The sequence below is a fragment of the Calonectris borealis genome, chromosome 23 (genome assembly GCF_964195595.1).
Source record: "Calonectris borealis chromosome 23, bCalBor7.hap1.2, whole genome shotgun sequence".
NCBI classification, from domain to species: Eukaryota; Metazoa; Chordata; class Aves; order Procellariiformes; family Procellariidae; genus Calonectris; species Calonectris borealis.
The window spans coordinates 6,964,485-6,984,028 of NC_134334.1; positions in this window are offsets into that span (position 1 = coordinate 6,964,485).

Sequence of the window (19,544 nt, forward strand, 5' to 3'; positions counted from 1 at the left end):
AGCCCCGACTGTTTGCTAGAGTCCACCCAGACCCTCAGGATTTTCTTGCAGGTCTCCAGGGCTGTGCTGCCAGAGGCAGTAGGGATTTTGTCCCAAGGGAACTGTCACTGGAGACCTTCCCTCTTCTTCAACTCCTTGGAGCATCCCCTTAGGCTTTTGCTGCTGGAGATGGGACCTTGGACTACACAGACTTATTGTCTGACTGCCTCAGTGACTTTGAAGATCTTATGTACTCCTTGGAGTCCAGTTTGTCCCCTGAAGATGCTCCTCAGAGTCGGTCATGAACTTTGAGCGCTGGTCCCACCTCATGCCTTCACTCTGCTCCCAGGAAGGGCTTTCTATGACTGTCGCATCGCTTCGGTGTCCATGGGAAAGCCTGCCAAGGCCCCACAGCTATCCTTACAAGCTTGCTGTTGTCAGTGTTGGGGGTGCGACCAGCCTCCACCCTCTGTCCTGCAGCCCACAAGCTTCTCTGGTCACCAAGCCAGCAGCTCCAAGCAGACTAGCAAGTGCCACAAAGCACCATGCCACGGCAAGTGATGCCGGACCTCCTCCAATGTCCTTTTCTGCACCTTCCTCTCATTCTGCACCAGAATTAGTGGCCTCCGTGGAGGATGGTGGTGGACCAGGGATCACTGTACATCCTCGCTGCTGTCCTTGGCCAGCCACGACAATGTGAGCTGATGCTCTCCTTGCTGCCATCTGGTGACAAGTGACCACAGCACTATGTCACATGGGACCACCATCGGGCAGCTTGGTCCCACCTTGGGAGGCAAGGTATATTGGTTATACTGGTAGTCGCTGCCCACATCTAACCCTTGGGCAGCACGGTCGTAGGACGACGCTTAAACCCTGCTGCAAAGAGCATTAGATAAAGCCTTGTCTGGGAAAAGTAGCAGCACTGGGCTTGCAAAAATGGGACAGCCACCACTTCAGTTGCATCTACATGTTTATATCAAAAGATGGTTCCCAGGCAGACAGAGCCAAGAGAGATGACATCTAGGGGACATTAAAACGGGTTTGATGGTGACGCATTTAATGTAGCATTTTCAGTTCCTGGTGCAGGAAGAACAGGTTTCGTTTGCACATAAAGCCCTTGGCTCATCGCACCTGGAGGAGGTGGCTTCCTCTCTCTGCAAGGTTAAAGAGGTGCAGCGGGCGATAGCCAGCAGTCAAGGGAGACACAAAGGGAAGCAGCATGAATGAAGCAGCATCCGTGCAATTGGGGATACAGAGCTGTCATGCGCAGACTCAAGGCTCAGTGCAGCCATCCCGGGGCCAGGAGCGAGAGGGAGCATCACCCAAGGACCCCCAGCTACCAGAAGGATCCAGGAGAGGCTTCTTCTTCTTGGGGTCCAGGGAAGTTCCATCCCCTGGAGCTACTTAATCAAGTTCAATCCCCCAGTCGAGGGAGAGGGCAATTAATTTTGGGTGGGAGGGATGGGGTGTGAGTCCCTTGGTGGCACCTAGAGCAGTAAATCTGTCTGTAAAGACCCACCGAGAGCAGGCAGGGAGCTGGTCGGGGGGCTGCGGAGAGACGCCCTGTGCGAAATCGGCACCCTTGCTCACGTCTTTGCATACAAAAGGAAAGCTTTTCAGCTCCTGGCTGAATCCCTCGGGCTCTGAGGAGCCTCGAGCTTCCAGGGGCAGGTTGGGAGGAGGAAAACATGAGCATATTTTTACAGAAATTGGAGTCTCCCTGCAGCAGCAAATCCCGTAAAAGCAAAACCCAAGTGAAAAGCAGCTTCAGCTGTTCTGGCTCTGGCTGTGACGGGCTTGGCCCCAGGCCAGTGAGTTAATTCTGCCTATTAACTAATAGTATAGTATTGTCGGCAAAGATTCATTGCTAAACTTATGTTTTTAAGATATCACTTATCATTTAAACACTTAACTCTTGATCCCCGAACATGTACAGGCACCATGTAGCCCTGCAGCCATGCTGCAGATAACCAAAGCCACCGCTGGCTGGGGAGGCCGGGCAGTGTTTAACCCTTTTTCCCCTCTTTGTCTGAATGATAAATCGTCTTGAGTAGCACTTTCCAAAGGAGAGCAGGCCCTCCTGCTCAGGGACTGCTTATTATCACCTACTTAATGTTCCCAAGCTCAGCAGGGATGGAGGAACTGTTCCCAATAGCGGGGTTTTTCTAACCTCTGTGAAGGGTGTGTGAACAGCAAGAGACCCCGTGGTTATACGTGATTGCAGCCTGTCACCGAGATCGGCCTCCCTCTGTCCTTCCTTGCCTTTCCCCGTCACCCCAAATGCTCTGCAGTCTGGTGGAGAAGCAGGTCTGGTCCTTCAGGAGGAAGGGTGGGAGCAGCAGGGGCACCCCAGCCTGCAGGGCTGAGCCCTGGGTGCTGCCCAGCACCTCACAGCTCAAGAGCCCCAGTAAAGAGACATTTTTTGGGGACCTCAAGACCTCTCCCCCCATCCCACCCCCCTTCCCAGAGCAGACCAGCATCCTTACCGGTTGTACTGGTCTCCAGCCGCCATCCAAGCAGGCGTTAGCTGCAACCCACTGCCCTCCCCACCCCACTGGGGACATTGTGGTGAGGTTTCTCTGTGCAGAGTTAAATCAAGAGAAGGCTTTTACATCCTTTTAGGCTTTGTGAGGGTACCTGGCCCTGGATGGCTTGTGCTGAAACGTGACACTGGGGAGCCGTCCTCACTCAACCAGTTTAGCTTGTTGCAGGGTCCTGCCTGGGGGAACTAACGGAGGAACCAGCAGCTCCCTCTCCCCTTCAGCTCTTTCCTCCAGCATTTCTGAGCTCATCTATTGCTAAGTGAAAGGTTCATGCATGTTAGGAACTCTGAGGCTACCTAGTACCAGAGGCGGGGGATGAGCCAGAGAGGAAAGGAGGAAGGTAAGAGGATGGTACAGGTCAACCGAGCATCGTCCTGGGCTGGGACCCCCAGGAGCGCAGCAGAGCCCCGGAAAAGCTTCAGGTGAGGATTTAATCTCTTCGGGGAGACAAGGGTGGCTGCAGAGAGGAGCGAGGAGTGGAAGGTAGCTGTCTTTCTGTTGCCATTGCAATGTCTGAAGTCTTGGGTTTTAGAGCCTTCAGCTAAATTAGGAAGCAAAAGTCAACTGGTAGATTGCATTAAAGATTTGAAGAGTATAGCACTCCTAAAATGAATGAAACTTTTGAATGGTATCCATGGGAACGAATTAAAGAGACGAGGCACTTTTGAAGCATTTAAAATAGATTTAGAACTGTAGAATTGGGCAGGAAATTTTGGATATTTTCTTCAACAGCTAATTTGAACCCAGCTTATGATGACAGAGCCGAACGCAGGCAGGTAATCCTTAGATGAGACAGGTAAACCTTAGATTAGTCACTGCAGACATTATCCGCTCGTGGCTGTATGTTAGCTGGCTGTAGAGTTAAAAGAAACTTTGGAAAAGTAAAGTTTATAAAAGTATATCTCCTTCAGGACTGCAAACATGTCAGGTCTTCTTGAAAAAGTTGATATCGTAAATAAGCAGGACCTTACGGAGATGGAAAGAAAAAAAATTAGATAAAGAGAAGGCAAATTTAAATAAAAGCATATAAATAACAAGGAACTCCCAGTTTCCCAGAATGTAGAGAAATGCAATATAAGTTATTACGCTATGTTTTAAAAAATACATAAAGCAAAAAAAAGCGATTTAGATATACAGCAAAGAATAGGTGGAACAATCACCAGAATATCATGTTATGTATGTAAATCTAATCCAGAAGACTTTACAGCCATGAGGCAGAACTGACAGAGGGTGGTTTTTTTCACTTTAGTCCTTGATTATTTTACGGTTAGCCAGAAATAGCAATGTTAGAGAATAAAACTGCCCATTAGGTAACCTCTGATGAAAAACTGCCAGGCATTACATACGGACAGAGGTAATGACATAAAAGGATGCACAATTTAATTGCTGTCATTTTTAAAGATTTGTAAAAGAAGAGGATGTAACCCAAGCTATTTTGTGGCAGGGCATCCACAGTCCAGAAGTCTTCTGGAAAATAGTTTTACAGTTGTTCAAAGGAAGCTAGAAAAGCTGAAAAGTCAAACTCAGGTCTCTGTTTAATATTATAAAATTACAGGGTCGCATCCTTGAAATCGAGAATGCTGAAATGGCATTTAATGGGAAACTGGGGAGAAATCTACCTCGGTTTTGTCATCGCTGGTGTTAAAAATAGGAGTTTTGCAACGGCTTATGAACACTATGAAAAAATGCAACATTATGTGTTATGTTCAAAGCACCCATGAGCAAAATCCTCCGGTGCCCTGAGACGGTGTAGGTTTACGAGAATGCAAATACAGGATCAAAGGCAACGGCATGTTGTGAAATTGCTCTTTTCTCCTAAGAGGTGATTACTATAAAAAGGCAGACCTGAAGGAGGCAACCACATCTCCTTCCACAGCAGAAGAGTGGCAAAGAGACAGGTTGTCTGGGTCTTTCCAAAGAGGAGCAAACTAAGGAAGATGCATGGAGAAAGCAGAGAGGTGTGCAGACAAAAACCCTCCAAGGTCTGGAGATAAAAGGTCAGGAGTCAGTGGGAACGGTGCACATGCTGTACGATAGGGATTTCACATTTTCTTTTTGGGTGTGGGAATATCCACTCCGGTAAGGTTTTGGCTAAAATGTGACTGAGCTGGAAGAAGCCTTGCAAAGTGAGAGAGCCGCTGGATGCTGGCAAATGCACGCCCAAGCTCTTCACGCTAATATTTACTTACCTTTTTTTTTAATTGAAGACTCATCAAAGTAATAAGCTCTAGCACCAAGTTACCCTCTCGTGCCCGGGGACAGCCGGGGGATGAACACGAGGTGCGTGCAGGGAGAAGCGCACAGCGTGCAGAAGCAGGAGAGCGGCGGGATGGGACAGGGCAGCATTAACGATGCGCAAGCACCGTGGAGGGCAGAGAGCGCACGTCTTCGTGGGGGCTCGCACTTTAAATGTGAGCAGGAATGGGGGGTCAGTTTGGGGCAGAGGAAGAGGAGGCATCCCTGCATGGCTTGGGGAGGGTTGGCCATGGCGCAGGAGCAGAGACCTGCTCCGTGTTCGTCCACCGGCAGGAGATGGGTCTGGCAGGCAATGGGAGGAAACGCTGCCCAATTAGCCAAGACGGATGGAGCATGGCTGCCCCTGAAACAGCCTGTCCATCTGCTCTTTGGGTTGCTGCCCTGGCGACATGAGGGACCTGCCAGCAAAAAAGCTCTCAGGTGACTCCCGTCCCTTTGACACGCTGCCACAGCACCGCCGGGACGAAGCAGAGCTGGTAGAGAGGCTGGTGCACGGGTCCCTGCCATGCACACCAAGCGCAGGGGGCTGCAATGGTCAGAAAGGTCACGGTTTCATCCTTTCGAGCCCTCCAGCATTGCCGATGGAGGAGGCTCTTTGCATTTTTCCATGCAAGACTTGGTCCTTGCAGCTACTGGGACCCCTTTGGCCCATTAGCATCAGCACCCTGGCTGGGCTCTGAGAAACTTCTCCTTCTCGAGTGCTCCTTCGGGGGACTCTCATGAGCACATGGGGCTGCTGACTCCTCCTGCACCCACGAGAGATGTCCGTGCTCCTGCTCTGCCACAGCCTGAGGGCTAAAGCTCCTTGCCACCCTTTCCTGGCACCAGGAGGGGACCGGCTGTCTTGAGGGGTGCTGTGGTGGCCACCATGACACCAGCCTGTACGGAAAGTCCCAGGAAGACACAGGGAACTGCAGAGCTGCAGCCTAAGGCTGCTCGTACAAGGCAGAGGGTATGGAATTAAAGACACCAAGACACCTCTGTCCTGGACAGAGTTAAAGACACCTGGGTACGTGCTATCTGCTAGGGGAGAGTCCATGGGCTTCTGCAAAGGGGAGTCCTGCTCCACAACCCCTCGGAGCCCTTCAGAGCAGCCCAACACACGCGGATCGGTGCAATCTGTTCATGTCATCTGCTGGGGTTTCCAAAGGCTTTCCATTAAGTCCCTTGCCAAAAGTTTTTTAAGGGAAGCAAGCAGCCAGGGAGTACAAGGGAAGTTCCTCGTCTTTTTAATTGCTTAAGAGATGGTAGCAGAGAGGAGTCAGCAGCAGGCACTGTAAGCAGAGGGAGGTCACCAGTCAGTCCTGCAGGGTCTGAGCTGGGACCCGTCCTCTTCAACAGACCCAGAAGTGGCAGGAATAGGGACGAGCAGGGAGGTGACAGAGGATAAACATGGGGAAAACAACCACTTGCACAGCGACAAGCTGGCCGCTCTCTGTCTTCTCCCATAAATGAACCAAGGCCGTCAAATGAAACTTGTGCGGGGTTCAGGGCCAGGTTCAAAAAGATTGGGGTTCAGGAGTAAAGGAGGTGATTCTTCACGTGGATGGGAGATGAACTGGGGAGCTCCTCGGTAGAGCTGTGGGTACACAAAACTCACAGGGATTCAAGTGGAGACTGGACAAGTTCTTGGGAGATCCAGGAATATATAACGCACAGAAAAACCCATGGAAATTAAAATAGTTGGGAAGTTTTCACTACAGATCTTTCTGGGCTCATGCAGCCCCCCAGCCTGTCTCCTTTGTGTCATTAAAACCCTTCCTGGGCCCACGGGAGCTGTTCTGGATGCTGGAGGTTTGCCCCATGGGCTACACCGACCTCTGGGCTGGGCCACTGCAGATGCCCCCTGGCATCAACATGGCACCAGTGCATGGACGAGGACCTCCAGGGCATCCTTGCTGACCAGCTGCCAGCCCCATTCGTGCCAAGCTCAGCTCCTGAGACAAAGGCTGCCATATCCCCTTTACTCATCTCCAGGCTGCTATCCGAGAGGTCTTTAATTTGGTTTTAATTAAAACAACTCTTTGCTTTTTCCTTTCTTGAGATGGATTTTATTGAGCTGGGATTGCCAAGGGCCAGAGCTGCTGCATCAGTGCCGGGCTGGGGACTTTAGCAGGAGAGTTAGTGCAGTCCCCTTCTCCTGGGAGCAGGAGAGGGAGAAAGGGAGAGAAGAAGGAGGGGAGAGAAAGGGAGAAAAGGGGGAAAGGGTGAAAGGGAGAAAGGGAGAAAAGGGAGAAAGGGAGCAGAAGGAGGGGAGCAGCAGGCAGCTCTAAGGGGACCGTGGCTGCTCCATCCCCCGGAGGCACAGCAATCACAGAGGCCTCCGACCTGGGGATATGGAGGCAGGGATCTGTCAGGCTGGCTCTGTGCTGAATACATTGCTCAGCAGGCATACTAGAGAGGAAATAAATCAGCCCCTGATTTACCTGGGAGGACAGATACTTCTTCTCAACTGGTTTTTAATTTGGGGTCAATATCCAGGACGGCTGTTCCGATGTCTCTGAGATAAGTGATCTGTGTTGCTCTTGAGTCAAACAGGATTTTCCTTCTTTTCAGACCAGCAAAACTGTGCTCTGTAAGTGGATGTTCCAGCTAATGAGGTGTTAAGTGTAGAGAGAATCACAAGTACTTGAGGGCAGATCCAGCTGCTAGTAAAACCAACAACTAGCACGGAGATTGTCCTCAACTTCCAGGAACAACTTCAGACAAAGAAACCGTCCTAGGGGCAGGATCAAGGAAAAACTTGGGAAATACAACCACAAAAATACGGCCGTATGTCATGCTACAGCTGCATTATGTGGCTACATATGTTCCCTTTCCTCAGGCCAACAGAGGAATCTGATGACAAGGGCCATGCTTGGAGCAGACACAAACAGTGGCTTTTAGCTTGCAACAAGGGACCAAGTGGGAACAGCCTCCAGAGCCCTGAAATACCACAGCTTGCTGAAGAAATGGCCACAGAAGATGTAGTGGATTATGTCAGGGAGATTTAGCCCAGGTATCTTCTCCCCAAAGAGAAGAGACGCTGTTTGGGCTTGAGCTACGTACCTTGCTTGGTCTTCAACCAGGAGTCCTTAGCAGTGTCTGCAATGCTGCAGAAGAATAGCTTCAGAGCTAGCCTTGAAGCCAAATTTATCATCTGCCCACTTTGTTTGCCTTTGGAGCAACCCAAAAGCCCAGCTGCACCCGCGCTCAACAGCACCCTACTCCGTCCCTCAACAGCGGAGGGCCCAGCCACCTCCATCTGTCCTCTCCGTGTTGCAGCCTCTGTGCAGAACGGGCAGCCCAGGAACAGCGGGGCCTGACACCGCCTGGCACAAGGACAGAGGGATGCACAGGCAAGGGGAATGCAAATGCGACAGGCTGGACTTCGCAGTGACCTGGTCTTCAGGACACTTCCACATCAACGAATCAGAAAAATCACGAGGGTGTTTTCTGAAAGGGACCTCCTTAATCTTACACCATGGACACAGGCTCAGCTGGCACATCAGCTGGACATCAAGGTTAGGGAGAAAGCCCACAGAAGAAGAACTGAAAGCTGAAGCTCTGGCTGAAGAAGACCAGGTGGGGCAGAGCTGTGTGAATGTCCTACAAACGCAATGTCAGGACACAGGGATGTCTTAGCATGGGACCCAACCATGGTGGATGGAGGATCAGAAACACGTAGGAGAAACAGAGCAGGTTCCCTCAAAACAACAACCTTTGGCAGATATCCTGCTGGCTGGACATCACCAAGTGATGCTGAGACGTCCACAGTACCCTCGCGGCCGATGGTAGGACACCATCAGGTCCAAGACCCACTCAAGGGCTGCAGCAATGTAGAGAAACCTGGGGTTGCAGGAAATCCCCTGGACTTGGCCAGACACAGCCACGTTCCACCCTGATCCAGTGTTGATGTCAGTCCTGCTGCAAGTGGAGGCTGGACCAGAGCCCCCGCATGGGTTCCCACCACCACTTGTAGGATTTATGCGTATGTCATGAACTGACCTTCTCTGGGACACAGATGCTGGCTTTGCAGCAGGAAAGGGAACAGCTACTCCTGCGGCGCCTGAACCTATTGCTGTCCCACTGCTGCAGGTGGATAAAGACATTTTCCCCGAGCAGGGCAGCCCCCCCAGGCAGCAGGGATACAAGAGCTGGCAAAAGGGCTCCAGCAGCGGGACCCTCACTGCCATTGCAGCCCAGGAGAGCACTTGGCATCAGTTGAGAGAGTGGATGGAGCCCTAGAAATGACACAAAACTGGCAGAAAGCCAGCGTCTCTCGCAGCACTGGGGTTTATCTTTAAAAATAACAATGGCAGCAGCCCCATTTTGCTGGAAAATACCTGCCCGGTGCTGGGATCATAGAATAGTTTGGGTGGGAAGGGACCTTTAAAGGTCATCTAGTCCAACCCCCTGCCATGGGCAGGGACATCTTCAACTCGATCAGGTTGCTCAGAGCCCCGTCCAACCTGACCTGGAATGTTCCCAGGGATGGGACATCCACCACCCCTCTGGCAACCCAGATCCTGCATCCTTAGGTGCCTAACTGACAGAACTGGGCATCCTTCGGGAGTTGAGCTGTGTTATCTGACGAAGGGGGATTATGCTGTGAAAACTGCTCGTTGGGGATTGTATATTAACAGGATATGCTTGGCTAGTTGACAGGAAGCAATAAAGTAATTTGAAGGAGACTGGGAGAGAGTGTGTGAGTTCCTGCGTCTGTGTTAAATCACGGCACTAGATAAGCAAACAGCGCAGCCCCGGAGCGGGGAGGAGAGCTGCCAAGAGGGAGTTGGTCGGTGCCAGAAATCTCCAGGAGCTGCCGCGAGTCCAGCTCGAATACGGCGTGGAAACCAGCAGGATTGCAATTGCAATCCCAATCCCTGCTCAGGGTTCCGGTCTTGCAGCGGGCAGGTTGGTGGGTCCTGTCACTTGTCACCCCCATGACATGAGTGGAAGGAGAGCATCACTCAGCAGCCGAGAGACCCTGGTGCTTGCTTGCAGGAGCCCAGCCCACCGGCCTTCCAGGGGCTCCGGGAAGGAGCCGCTCCTCCCAGCAGATCCAGGCCTGGAGGAGGAAGGGGAGGAGAGCCAGGACGAGAAATACGTGCAACTGCAAGAAACGAGGTTGCGAGAGCTGCCGAGTGAAGGGCGAGCCAGAGACTGCCTGCAACAACGAGGGGAGCAAGGCGGGGGGGCTGTCGAAAAACATCAGGCGCTTCGCGTTCAGCAACCGGCGCAGATTTAAGTGCCCTGCTCGGATCCTGCCCGGGGGAAGCGGTGCCTGCCTCGTGTGTGTCAGCGAGCACAGCACCTGGCACGCCGTCCCTTGCTCAGCCTCCCACGTCCTGCTGGAATCAAATATAGCAAAAAATCAGCAGCGATTTTTGCTCTCGTAGAGGCTTTGCTGGCCTCCAGGAGGGGACGTTTGCAGGCCTCCCCATGCAATCTCTGATCCTTTTCGGCAGGGAAATACTTCCACACCCTGTGTGATTGCCCGGAGAGCTTGCTGCCACGGGATATGAGGGCTGCAGGATCTCCAGAAGTGTGTCTGTGTTTGTGGAGGCTGAAGACACTCAGAGTGCTCTCTTCAGAATAACAGAAGTAAAAAAAACCTACATATGCTGCAAAAAAACCCCAACCCTGACTCTCAATGAGGGTTGAACCTTTTTTCCCACGTGTTAAGGGCTCCTACCTAGGCTGGTAGGCAGGACACTTCCCTTGGCAATGGATTATGCCAAAAACCGTATCTCTCTCTGAAGCACCTAACGCTGCCCCTCTCAGAGAAGGTCTCCTGGTGCACAGAGCAGGGGTCCAGTGTGCCTTAGGCACTCCTGCATCTGACCAACGTGTTCTCCAGGGGACGAGCACCCGTGAAGTACTTGCAGTCCTGCAGCTCTGCTATGAGGAGGCTTCCCTGGAAGCTGAGAGCATGATGCAGGTAGACATCTACGTGCATTGGAGAACAGGTCCCTGACGGTGCTGTTCATGAGCACGTTGGTTGCACTTCATGGGGCATCACAAGTCCTCCTTGCTGAGGAGGCAGTGGTGAAGGGGACAAGGATGGTAGATCGCTGGAGGCAGAAATGGTCAGAGAGACACTGTGAGGTGGGGCCACATCCACAGGTTTCATCATTCCCTCCCTGATCAAGCCTTGTTGATCTGGTCCAGCACCTTCACATGAACCTGGCCCCGGGCAGTGGTCACAAGTGTGGGCATTTGTGAGCCCTGGGATGGTGCAGCCCCTGTCTGAGGAGCTGGCTTCCTCATTTAGAGCTGAAGTCTTGAGGAAACGTAAGTTTTCCCTCGTGTTCAGTGACTTCCAGCAACTCTGGTCCTCAAAGGAGAGCTCCTCCCCAAGAGCTGCTAAACACCATGCAGACCAGCGGGTGTGGAGATGTTAATGCCTAAATGTTCTTGAATTTAAGGCAAGTGCAGGCTCAGCAGGTGGGATGGAGAAAGTCTCTCCTGTACTGACCAGGAGATCAGAAGAAGTGGTTGTAAGTACAGAGGGAAGCCCAGGGGCTGGATGGCAGCAGTGGGGCAGGAGAAGGAGTGGACATCTTTGGGGTGGTCAATGCTGACCTGCCTTGAACTCTCATGAACTCTCTGTCTGACCGTCAAGGGCGTTAGCACAGCCCAACAGTTCGTTAACATCAGAGCTGGTATCCATGGATATCTGTATCATGGATGCTGTGTGTGCACATGGAGGGCTCCAAAGCCACTTGCTGGCACTTCAACAGCAGGTGCATGATATCCAGAGCTCGGTCCTCCTCAGTCCATCAGCAGGGTTCTCCACTCACATGAGCTGCCTGAGCTTCAGCAAAGCGATGGGCATGCAAAAGACTCCGAGGGCAGCAGAGGTGGTGGAGTCTTTCCCTCCCTGCTCATCCCCCAGGACTGCCGATTCAATGGATATTTATCTGCTAGGTCTTTCTCATCTTTGCTGAGAGCTGGAAAAGAGAAAACACTTCCTTTCTCTGTCTGCAGCTCTCAGTGACCTTGTTATGGTTGAACACATGGGTCATAGCACACCCCTGCCTGCACATCTCTCCATGGGAGAGAGCAGAACGCGTGCATGGCAGGGGGAGAAACGTAGCGAAACCAGCTCTCGGAGAGGAGATGCTTTGCCGTACGATTGGGAAAGCACTCTTCCACTGCCAGAAGACAGGCTCCTCTGCAGGAGGAATGAAATGCATGGGAAGTTAAGGGAGTTGAGCTGAAGCTTGTGTGTTTCTCAGGTTTAGGGGCTTTTGGGCCACCTGTAGGGAGAAAGGAGGTGTGGGACAATGGGTGGGAATGTACAGCCTTTGCTGGCTCATTTAGCCTTGCAAAGTGCAGATTTAGCTGGGGCAAGAGGACCTGCCTAGGGCTTTCTCCCAGAGCAATGGCAGGGGAGCAAGCCGGGAGGTGGGTACCCACGGGGGTCTAACCTTTCCCTTCGGATGTGAGGTGTTGTCATGTACTCAGCCAGCATCCGCAGCCCTGAAGTGGAAAGCAGAGCTGACACCTCCTCCTCTGATGGGTTGTGGCGTAGGGGAGCCCTCAGGGTTCATAGACTGCGAAGAGATCGGTGGACACCTTCCACAGGTCGTGTTTGGTGCGTGGGGAGGAGGCACTGCGCACAAGCTGAGGGTTTTGCTCTCTGACTTCACTCACTGGTCCCATTGCTGGATTCCCAGTAGAAAGAGTCACCAATGATGTTCCTGCACCCCTCCTTCCTCCCACGCGCCTCACACAATTTTTGGAATAGCCAGGCGGGACAAACGCAACTTGTTCTCCCGCCTGTGGAAGAACTGCTCCAGCTGGCTCTTCCAAATGCATGCAGGCCAGCCACAGCTCAAAGTTATCTGATGGTCATGTTCAGCAGCTAAACTGAGCCTACCCGTGAGTCCTTCTCACAGACCTTTCCTTCCCCAATTTGAATGGACCAGGCTGTGCTGGTGAACCAGCTGGCTAGCTGGATGGATACATAGGTAGTCCCCAGGGTCTGAGAGATTACGCTACAAGCTCAGGTTATGCGTTGTGCAGCCCTTCGCATCGGCATCACTCATCAGACCGGTGTGGGTGGCATGTGGTGCCCTCCAGAGAGGCTGTTTATCCTTCATCTTCCTTATCTCCTTCAGTCCATCACTGTTTGTGTCTCGCACTGTCTCACCCTGGAGAGCCACGCACAGACTGTCTGACCTTCATCACCAGCTTGGCACCAGGAGTTACCCAACCTGCTCATGAGTCATTTCTGCAGGTAGTAGAGAACAGCATCCTGCAGATAATGGACATACCCGTTGCTATCCACCTCTGATCACAGGGCTTTGGAGCTCCGCAGGTGGGAAATATCTGCCACCGCTTCACCCCTGCACGCTTTCCTCAGCCACATGCTTGAAAGCCTCAGGGACCCTGATGGGACTGCCCAAAGCAGCCACATCCCAACCTCAGCCCCACTCCTGCTCACGTCTCTCTGCTCCACTGCCTCCCAAAGAGACCTAACGCAGCCTGGGGCACCCTGATCCTCTTTGCTTCTCCAGCACTTTGTCCTCCTTCCCTGACATCCCCACCCAGCTGCAGGAAAGAGATGTTCTCCCAGTGCATGACCCAACCACATCACAGCAGAATTGGAAGGGCTCCTGAAGAACTGGCTCCAGGCCACCAGAGAGGAAGGACCACTCCCTGGACTGGACTGACGCCAGGCTAGAAAGAGACACAAGCTGCCTTAGCTGCAGTAATTAAATCTTCAGCCCATACGAGAGAGAACATCACGTCTTCCCCACTCTCTCCATGCTGCTGCAGTATGTGCAAGTCACTGGCATCACAAGCGCATCAGTCCCCCACCATGAGAGGCAGAAGACTTAGGCTGGGCTTAGGTTGCTTGGGCTTTGTTCCAAAAGCACCCACGTTGGCCTAACTTCCACTGCTCACCCATGTCCGAGCACCGCAGAGTGGCTGCCCCGAGCCTGGGGAAGCAGAGAGCAAACCCCTGGTGCAGTTCCGACACATTCTTGCACTCACCAACGCACAATGCAAAGAGAGTTGAGGCTGCAGGACAGGCAGGAAAAAGAAGAGGCCCAACGAGTGCAAATCTGTGGGTGACAGCACCTAGAAGTGGGTATCAACGTGTGTTATTTACTGAGTCACCTTCATCATCTGCTTCTAAGGAGGGACAGATGGTTTCTCCAGACCAGACTAAAAGTACCCCTGGCTTTCCCCTCTCTTGGGAAGAAGCTCAAGTCCTGTTAGCTTTGCTTGGTCTCCGTAGGAGCTGAAAGCCGCGGTACACTAAAGTGCTGCCTTGACAGACACGGGGATCTCCTTGCCCTGCCTGGACTTCTGGCTCCAGGCTCTGGAAGCTGCTGCCCACCTTCTGCTGTGGCCCCACACGCGGTTCCTCCGGTCCTGACAACCGCTGGCTTCGAAGAACTCTGATGGTAGGGTGACGGATAGGACCCCGGAACGTGCCAGAACTCTGGCTTCTGAGGGCTGTGTGATGCTGGGTGCCGTGAGCCTGCCCAGAGCCCCACAAGGCTCCCTGATCCCCCGTTGTGCAGCAGGGCTACGATGCCCCAGCACGGCTCGACTCACGTGGGACTGAGCACCATCACGAGCACATTGGCTTCCCAGGGAGCCGGGTCACCTCCACGCTCCTCCAGTCCCACCAGTTCCCACCAGGTCCCAACCAGTCAAGGCACCATTAAACCCACGGAGGGTCCTTCTCTCTGCCCAGCGTGCCGGCATCGCTCTTCTGCCCAGAGGCACCAGGCTTTCACCCTGCACACCTTGCTCCCCCGGGAAGGCTCCCCCTGCTCCCGTCTCATCCCTGGGGACCAAGGAGGGGGCCAGTGCTCGCACAGCCCCTGCCAAAGCTGCCTCCCCCTCCCCCCATAAGCGAGATCCCCTCCCCGCAGCGTCGGCAGAGCCGCATTTACCGCCGGGCTCTGCACCGGCGTGGCACGGCCTTTCTTCCTTTTCATCCCTTTCTCACTCCCTGAATGCGCTTTGCTTGCTTTGGCGGCGCGGGGCAGGGAGAGCCCCTCTCCCCCTCCCCGCTCCCGGGGATCCCCCCCGGCAGATGGGGCCGGGATATGAATGTGCACACAGCGAAGCCCCTAAGAGGATTTGCTGGCGCCCCTTTCATTGCCAGCCCTTTGTGTGCTGCTCCGCTGCGGTGGGACGCCCCCGAGTTCTCCCCCGGCTTCTCTCCCTTCCACTCCAGAAGAAAAGAAAGTGCCTATAAAGGCCTTGTTTGTCCAACTTGTTTGAGGGGACCATATTGCTGTAGGTGCCGCGGGTCCCGGCGTGACAGCGTCGCCCCTTTGAGAAAGGGTGACGTGCGGCTCCCTCCTGGGAGGGTCCGAGCAGGCGGCTTAGCCAGGCGCTGGGAAAAAAGGTTTCAGTTGCATTTCAATGTCCATTGAACCCTGAATCCCCAGCCATGGTTTTTCCAGGGGCTCTGCAGACAGACAAAGCCCTGCAAGGGCCACCGAGGCGGCGGCTGGGAAGATGCTGCGTGTCCGGCGGTGGGAGGAGGACCCGCCAGCCCCCCAAAATCCCATCCGGGAGAGCCAAACAGGGCCGGCAATGTTGCTTTTCCTATGACATCTAGTGGTAAAGCCAGGGAAGGAGGAAAATGTCGGCTGGGTTTTCCTGGCTCAAGCTCAGCCCTCTCCTGCTGCGGCATTTTGCCCTTTGTATCGCAGCAGAGAGTCCTCAGTTAAGAGGGAAGCAAAACCAAGATGCACAAAAGCCTCAGCGGCTCAGAGATGTCCAACAGTCCACCCAGAAACGTGCGCTTGCCCCTGTGCCTTGTCTTGGATTTTTAGGGCATACAACAGGGCCCCGAAGCATATGCCTGGGCTGGAAATGGAAGTACGCACAAGCACACCTATCGCCCATCTCAATCCGGTCTGTGCTCCAACATGTCCCCTTGTTTGCTTGCCAGCTGCTCGAAGGCAGTTATATGACATATATGTCAGGCCCGGGAAAATTTCCAGTGCAAGGGTAGTGCACGCACCGTGTCTCGCAGAGCAGCGAAACGTTTGCAAGCAGCCAGAGGCCAAGTGACCGTGCACCGCGAAACGTGGCTCTAAGGATGCTCGCAGGGCATCTCGCCCCGGCTAAGGTGGCCTCTGAGTTTGCGCGGTCCTGGCAGGGGGGGTGACGGGCTGGCTGAGACTGAATAACAGCCTGGGCTGCTCACTGTTTAACCAAACTCTGTAAAGGTGTCGGCAAGAGCGTCAATACCTTACCAGACACTGGAAAATCCACTCCGGAGAGCACGCACTGACGAGGTTAATCATTAATGTTTCCACTACAGGGTTTCAGTGCTATTTCTGACTACTCACTACACACCAGAGGATCCACATTGCTGGACCATGAGCTGCTGATAGGTGATGGACGTTGTTCCAGGCCAAAAGGGACCACTGAGCCTAAATCCTCTTTTGCACAGCCTATCTCCTGCAGCAAACAGGGCATGCAGGAAGGATGCGCCTGCAGATGCATCGGGGTGTGAGGAGCACACTGACAGTGGGACTAAAGAGACCAGAAGTAAGGATGAAGAAGGGTGCTTTGGTGGTCCTGCACAGAGGCAGAGCAGCCGTAACCTCCACTGAAGCTCGCAGGCTGTGCCGAGAAGCTGTGCCAAGTAGTCGTGCCGCACTGCGAGCAGTCAGACATGCAGCTGAACCCGGCTCATTGGGCTGGAGGTTGATCTTCCACGGCTGAAAAGTGCTAGAGGAAACCTGGGGGCACAATGCCTGCCTCCTGTGACATTTACTTCGGTCCCTCTGAGCACTCCTGGACACAAGCGATGTTGCAGCAAAACTATGGTGAAGGAAAAAACTTGGGACACTTAATAAGAAATGCAACTTGGGGAAATAGTGGTTATTTGACAGCACCCACATTTTAATGCTGGCTGGAAAAAAAAAATGAACAAAACCCAGAACAACACAAGCTGCCTTTAAAAATGAAATACATTGAATCCAGAATCAGAAACCAAAATGCATTAATAATAAATGGGTAATGCTTCTGTCCGCCTGGGCTCAGGGTGCTCGGATGCTCTGGCAGAGGTCCTTGGGGTCATGAATACACAATATTCGGACACATCTGATGTTCCTGTAGTGCATTTTACCAGGGGAAAAAGAAAACAAGGGAAAAGGCTGACAATGGAGAATGAACCACACAAAACCCTGATGGGAGCCATAGGACAACGAGGAATTCTGCCTGAAGGAGGAGGACAAGCCTCCTGGATAACCCCCAGCCCACCTTTCCCTTCTCACTCATCCTCTGCATCCTCCCCCGAGGTCCCAGCCTGGCAAATGGCAGGAGCCTCTGTCTCCATTGCCTTTTGGGACAATCGTTGGAGGCCGCATGTTGGGGCTGTGAAGGGTGCTACACCATTTCACAAACTCCCCGGGCATTTGTTTCTCCTTCAAAAAGGCTTTTGTCTCCCCTCTTTCTCTGCTCAGTGAGGACGCAGGTCAAAACAGAATCAAACCAAAATAGATATGAAATGCTGTGTAGCAAAACACCGTTTGGCCTAGAGCTTTAGCTCCTAGGACTTGCTTTTCAGCAAGCCTGAGGGACAAGCGTGATGGAGGTGGAGACCAAAGGACTGAAGAACTGCCAGGACTCATCCTGAGCCTGGGGACAGAGTCGGAGCAGTTGTGGTGGATCCAGATGGATGTTAGAAAAAGAGAAGACCGCCTACTCCTGGCCACCCAGCCTGCCCCAGGAGACCATCTGGGACTGGGAAGGGCCAGTTGATCCATGCCTTTCTTCAAGGAGCTCTTCTACCTGCAGGGTCAGCACCCCGGGTGGGGAGGAGGCACCCACCCAGAGTGGCTATGCTCTCCCCTTGCATCCCAAGGGACCGTGCTCCACTGCAGGCAGCTGGTGGCACTGGCAGGACCACCCTAGGCAGAGCTAGGTATCGTCACAGGAGCAGAGTCCAGGTCTCGGTGGATGCTGGGGGCTTCCCACCGCTGGTGCCTGGTGCTGCGTACAGCCGGGGGGGTCTCCAGGAGCCGAAACTCGGCGCAAAACCCCTCACGTTCCCAGAGCCTGACTCTCAGCCCAGCCCTCACGGGCGTCCCCAGGCTGCAGGGATGGATCCATGACACAGGGTCACCTCGCACAGCAGAAGACACCGGGCCGGGCAGTCCACGGCGGGTGTGCAGCTCCAAGCCAGCACTGCTGGCAGGAGCTGCTCGCTCGGGGATGCGCAGGGCTGTCCAGCTCCCGCCCGTCTCGTCTGGAAGTGCCGCTGATGACCCGCCGCTGTTCCCGTCTCCTTGGTGACTGCACATGCCAGCATCCCCAGACAAAAGCTCTCCTGGCACATAATGGGAACAGAAGGGAGCACTGGGCAGCGGCATTCAGCCCTAGGGTTGAATTCACCCTAGGGCTCCAGCCCCTGCTCTTTCCGAGTCAGCCAGGACCGCAGACTCGCAGATAATCCCCGTTCCAAAACCAGACGGGTGTTTCAGGTATGTGTCCGTGCGTGTTGCACGCATTTTCCCCGGGGACCCTTCTGCGGTGTAGCAGCCCTGGCGAGGCTGCACATGGCCGTGTCTCGCTGCGCTGCGGGCTTCTAGCTGTCTTGCTTGCTTTTTGTTTTTTTTTTTTCTCTGCATGTCAATGCAAGATTTAGGGTAGCGGGAGGCTGTCGAGAGCAATCCTGGACTCTTCCATCCCGGTACTGACTGCCCAGCCTGCTCGTGCATTGCTCTCGTGCTGCATGCTGAAAGCGCGTTGTGCTTTGCACGGTGTTTGTGTGGTTTGCATTTGGTGCGTACGCCTGCTACGTGCCCTGCGTATTAATTCGCATGAGCCTCTGACTCATGTCATGTGAGGCACATGGCTACATATGTGACAAGGATGGGGCTTGGGGCTTGTCTCACAGCCTCACACAGGCTGAGATCACGGCTCGTCTTCCTGGCGTGTACTGCAAAATGAGGGCTGGAACCCACATACCTCTCCAGCAAGGCTGGTAGGACAGGGTATGTGACATAGCAGGGTCTGTTCCTCCCTGTGGGGAAACTGAGGCATTCAGGGGGGGCACTGATTTGTCCCCAGTCGCTCCCAGGAGCCAGTAGTAGAAAGAAAAAAAAGGTCTGCCTTTCCTTTTTCTTGCAAAACACAGAAAACCTCTGGAGAGGAGAGCAGGGCTATGCGGGGCTTTCCCAGACCCCCGTTATCACATCTCCAGCGCTTGGTTTTGGGATTTCGCCAACAGCCCGCTCCCGCATCACGGCAGAGAGGATCCCCAGCACAGCACCCGGTCTCACCGCTCCGGGACCACGGGGGAGCCTGGATGCACGGGGTGAGGGAGGCAAACCCGAGCTCATTGAGATGCATTCCCCAAGGGGTTAAGGACATGCGCTGGGACAGGCAGGACCAAGCTGTGCTCCCACCAGGCTCTCCTGCATCCCCTTCTGCTGCTGCTGCTCCATGCAAGGGCGGAGGCCGGGGAAGATGCTGCTCGGCTGCCGGCAGGCGCCGGGCGGTAGGAGGGCGGGAGGCAGTGGGAAGCGGAGCGGAAGGAGCCGAGCCCGACGTCGAGGCGAGCTGTGCCTGGAGCTGAACGCCAGCCAGGCTTCCCATCCCTGCAAATCCCCATGGAAACCTCGGCCCCGCCGCCCCGCCTCGCACCCACGCCGGATTGTAGGTCACCGATGGCCGCGCTGGTCCAAGTGGCCTCCCGCGGGGGCAAAGCGGCTCTCCGCCACCCAGGGCCACGGGCCGGGGCTGCAAATGCTGCAAAGGGGCGAGGGATTGAGCCCTTCCCACCCC